General features: G+C 41.5%; 1 pseudogene; it reads left to right on the plus strand.

The window, feature by feature from the left end:
* The first annotated feature begins 4,968 nt into the window (after window positions 1-4,968).
* On the plus strand, window positions 4,969-5,492 carry LOC109390097 (rRNA-processing protein FCF1 homolog pseudogene; annotated as a pseudogene).
* The last annotated feature ends 20 nt before the right edge of the window (window positions 5,493-5,512 follow it).

Below are 5,512 nucleotides of genomic sequence, written 5' to 3' on the forward strand. Positions count from 1 at the left end.
ACTGTGCCTGCTTCCTTCCATGTACAAATTAAAATTACACCTGAATTATAGAACAATCAACCTGGGGAGCTATCTGAAGTCTGGATGAACAGAAATTTCATGATTAAGGATATAAAGAAGAAGCGATGTTGAGACTGGTAGGAGGGGTGGAGACACAGAACAGGCCCCAAATCTCCATGTGGCAGTTGAGAATTGGGAGGGATATCTCAGCTGTGAATGTTCTCCCCAAAGGAACGAGGGACCCCAGCCCACACCAGACTTTCCAGCTCCAGTACTGGTGCCAGAAAGAAGAGCCCCCACAATACCTGGCTGTGAAAAAGAGTGAAGATTCTGACCATCCGGCTTTGGGAAACCCAGGCATCCTCTCAAAGGGCCCACACACAGACTATCTCACTCACAGTCACTCACCTTGGGCTTCAGCAGAGGGACAGTGACTCAAAGGGTGTCAGAGACACAGGGGGCCAACTGAGTTGTGTGGCTTTAGGATGAGGGATGAAGGATAGTCAGCATTTTTCCTGTGTGGGGTTCTCCTCCTGGACAGCCAGCAGGTGGGCACAATCTTTCCGTGTTGAAACCTCCCCCTATACTTATGGCCAAATCTGAATCTGATTAGTCTGATGAGATCCCCAGCTCTGCCATGCTGACTCACTGGGATGCAGCTCCACCCTACTCCCCCAACGCCTGAGGCACTTTCTCATGAGCAGCCAGCCCCACCCACATTGCACTTTCTTGGAATAAGTATCGGAAACCATGGGCTCCAGGCTGGTGGCAACTGGCCTTGGTGTGCCCTGAGACTTTTGCTAAGTAGCTTCAGGCTCAGCACTGACACCAAACCAGAATTTACGTTAACCTGGTGACCACAACTCTTCCCACTCTAGGGACTCCCTCAGACCCTGCCTCACCCAACATTCATACCACATGAAGCATTATCAGTGGCTGAACCTTATGGGGGCTGGCAGGTGGCAGAAGACCTCAGGGTGTCCTGGCATTTTGTGAGTTACCCCAGGCCTGGTACTAGTGGCAGACATTTTTGGTTCATGGCGTGGCCTCTCCCACATGCCTCCAGGGTTAGCACAGGCAGCAAACAAGAGCAGATAGCTTTGTAGCTCTTACCATGTAGACCCCCACTGGTCACAGGCAGTGGGTGACCTGGGCCTGCACCAGAACCCCACAAGAAGCCCCAGAACCTACATACTTGGAGGTTGGCTTCAGACCACAGCAAAGCACCACCCAATTAGCCCCACAAGCGGCACACCCAAAGGACGGTTTCAACAGGCACCAGAACTCTCTGAGGCCAATCCCACTCAGTGGAGTAAGCCCCACACACAGCAGCCTCTAAGCTGCAGACATGGCCAAACCCCACAGCCAATAAACCTGAGTCAATCCCACCCACTGACATGTCAATAGCAACCAAGGCTCAACTATAACAGGAAGGCATGCAAAAGACACTCCTACAGCACCCCGGGCAGGTGACCAGGGATACTGTGCCAATGCCCCACAGGGCACCTACTACATAAGGTCACCCATGGGGGACATAACAAATTTACCTAATACATACAAACAAACACAGAGAGGCAGCCAAATGAAGAAATGAAGAAATAAATTCCAAATGAAAAAACAGGAGAATACTCCAGAAAAAGAGCTAAACAAAATGGAGGCAAACAGCCTGCCAGATACAGAGTTCAAAACAATGGTTATACAGATGCTCAAGGAACTTAGTGAGAACTTTAACAAAGAGTTACCAAGCATAAAAAAAGACATAGAAACCATAAAAAAGAACCAGACAGAAGCAAAGAATACAATAACTGAAATGAAGAATCACTAGAAGGAATCACCAGCAGACTAGATGAAACAGAGGATAGAATCAGCAATTTGGAAGACAAGGTAGCAGAAAACACTCAATCAAAACAGCAAAAAGAAGGCTGGTCGAGTGGCGCGTTGGTTAAGACCTCGCTCAAGAGTTTGAGCTCTGAGCAACAGAGTCGCCAGTTCGAGTCACAGCCCGAGCTGAGCTGCCGCTGAGCTGCCAACAGGTGGCAGGATGGCTCAGCTAAAACACAAAACAAAACAAAACAAACAAACAAAACAAAAAAAAAACAGCAAAAAGAAAAAAGAACCCAAAATAAATGAGGATACTTTAAGGGACCTCTGGAACAACATCTAGAGTAACAACATTTGCATGATAGGGATACCAGAAGGAAAAGAGAGAGAGCAAGGGATTGAGAATGTATTTGAAGAAATAGTGACTGAAAACTTTCCTAACCTGGCAAAGGAAATAGACTTACAAGTTCAGGAAGCACAGAGAGTTCCAAACAAGATGAGCCCAAACAGGCCCACATCAAGACACATTATAATTAGAATGCCAAAGATAAAGAGAGAATCCTAAAAGTAACAAGAGAAAGACATCTAGTAACTTATAAAGGAGCTCCCATAAGATTCTTGGCTGATTTCGCAACAGAAACTGCAGGCCAGAAGAGATTGGCAGGAAATATTCAACATGATGAAAAGCAAGAATCTACAATCAAGATAACTCTACCCAGCAAAGCTATCATTCAGAATCAAAGGACAGATAAAGAATTTCCCAGACAAGAAAAAGCTAAAGGAGTTTATCATCACCAAACCAATGTTACAAGGAATGTTAGAGGGACTTCTTTAAGATGGAAAAAAAAATCAAAATTATGAATAATAAAATGGCAATAACTACATATCTATCAACAGTTACTTTTAATGTAAATGGATTAAATGCTCCACTCAGAAGACATAGGAGGGCTGAATGGATAAGAAAACAAGATGCTTATGTATGCTGCCTACAAGAGAATCACTTCAGATTGAAAGATACACACAGAGAATGAAAGTAAAGGGATAGAAAAAAATATTTTATGAAAAGGGAAATGAATGGGGGGAAAACAAAGCTTTGGTAACAATACTTATACCAGACAAAATAGACTTTAAAACAAAGCCTATAACAAGAGACAAAGAAGTATCCAGTAATCCCACTTCAGTGTATTTATCTTAAGAAACCCAAAATGCTACTTTGACAGGATGTGTGCGTTCATATGTTCATTGTAGCATTTTTTACAATGGCCAATATATAGAGGCAGCATGGTTGTCCATAGATGGATGAATGGATAAGGAGGGGGTGGTACACATATACAATGGAATACTGCTTGGCCATAGAATGGAATGGGTTCTTGTCATCTGCATCAACATGGGTTGACCTGGAGAAAATTGTGCTGAGTGGAGTGTCAGACAGAGAAAGGCAGATGCAATGTGATATTGCTTATATGTGGAATCTAAAGAACAAAATAAACAAACAAAACAGAAACAAACTCATAGATACAGACAACATTTTGATGGCTGCCAGATGGGAGGGGGATTGGTTGTGAGTGAAAAAGGGGAAGGGATTAAGAAGTACAAATATATTGTTACACAGTAGTCATGAGAATGTAGTCTATAGGATAAGGAATATAGTCAATAATATTGTAATAACTATGTATGGTGTCATGTTGGTACTAGATTTGTTGGAGTGATCAATGGGAGGGGGTTGGGAGACAGGGTGAAAAAGGTGAAAGGATTAAGAAGTACAAACTGATAGTTACAAATAGTCATGGGGATGTAAAGTAAAGCATGGGGAATATAGTCAATAATATGGTAATAACTATGTACAAGTATAGTACCAGGTGAGTACTAGACTAATCAGGGAGATCACTTAAATTATACAAATGTCTAAGCATTATGCTGTATACCTGAAATTAATATAAAATAATATTGAATGTCAGCTGTAATTGAAAANTGAAAAAGTTAGACGACCTGAACTTTTCGCCAACAATTCATGGCTCTTGCATCATGACAATGTACCAGCTCACATGGCACTATCTGTGAGGGAGTTTTTAGCCAGTAAGCAAATAACTGTATTGGAACACCTTCTCTACTCACCTGATCTGGCCCCCAGTGACTTCTTTCTTTACCTGAAAGTAGAGGAAATATTGAAAAGAAGACATTTTGATGACATTCAGGACATAAAGGGTAATATAATGACAGCTTTGATGGCCATTCCAAAAAAAGAGTTCCAAAATTGCTTTGAAGGGTGGACTAAGCACTGGTGTTACTTCGAAGGTTACCATAGTGATCTACAGCAATGATGTATGCAGCACTTTTTCTAGGATGAGTTCACAAACTTAATTGCCCAACCTTATACTTTTAATTTCATAAAAAGAGAAGATTCTCATATAATTCCACTGCATCTGTTGATAGAGAAATTTTATGATGAAAAGCTAGTATGAATTCAATAACTACTTTACAAGAGTCTTTCTTTCATTGATATTAACTAACTGCCTCTACATACTTTGAGAACACATGGTCCATGTGCATACAGGATGTATTACTTACCGAATTTACAGATGGTGCTTGTTGTGCATGTGTATTTGTGCACTCTTTGTATTAACTCTGTACCAGCCCCACTTCACTCCTACTCCTCTGGCCAGAGCTCAGATGCTCACAAAGTGGGAACCCCTCATTTTAGTCATACAACTCAAGAAAAGAAAGTCAAACCAAAATGCTTACAAGGATGTTTAACTTGGAACATTTTCAAGAGGGAGTTTATTTTGCTGTAATTTTATTTTAAATGCTTATAGCTTTATATAATAATAGAAAGATAGAGAACTACTTTATCCAGCTGCCTCCAATCTGAGCTACATTAACCAGCTACCTAAGGTATCTGTTGACTGTAAGGAATAGGCACCCAACAAAGCTAGTTTATTACAAGGATATTTTAAGGATGCAGACTAATATGATGGGACTGATCCATTTGCAGAGAGTTTAACTTACTTCAGTTTCCTCTTACGTCATTTACTAGCTGGTGTTCTGAAGTAACTCACCTATCATCTCAGAACCTCAGTTTCTTCACAAATAAAATGGAGATAAAAAGTGTGTCTCATATTTCGGAAGAAACGAGAGTGCAGCATGAGCATGGGGAAGCAAAAGAAAACAAGGAAGTATGCAACCATGAAGCAAATGCTTAGTCTCAGAGATCAGAGGCTTAAAGAAAAAGACAGATTAAAATCTAAAAGGCAAGAAAAAATAGATCCCAGTGGGCCCACCTTACCACATCCTGGTTGATACCAACTTTATTAGCTTTTCCGTTAAAACCTAACTAGACTTAGTGTAGTCAATGATGGGCTGTCTGTATGCCAAGTTTATCCGTTGTATAACTGACTGTGTAATGGCTGAAAGTGAGAAATTGGTGCAAAAGTATCGAGTGCCTCTAAGGATTTCCAAGGATCCAAGGTTTGAACGATTACCATGCACACCCAAAGGCAGATGACTACTTAGTACAGAGAGTAACTCAGTGCAAGTGTTACACTGTGGCCACGGTTGACTGAGACCTTAAACGAAGAGTCAGAAAGGTTCCTGGAGTTCCCATCATGTATGGTTCTAACCATAAGTACAACATTGAGCAGGTGCCAGATGATTATGGAGCCGCTGGGTCCTAATTCTTTTTTTGTTTTTTTTT

The sequence above is a fragment of the Hipposideros armiger genome, unplaced genomic scaffold, assembly GCF_001890085.2.
Source record: "Hipposideros armiger isolate ML-2016 unplaced genomic scaffold, ASM189008v1 scaffold_255, whole genome shotgun sequence".
Classification (NCBI taxonomy): Eukaryota; Metazoa; Chordata; class Mammalia; order Chiroptera; family Hipposideridae; genus Hipposideros; species Hipposideros armiger.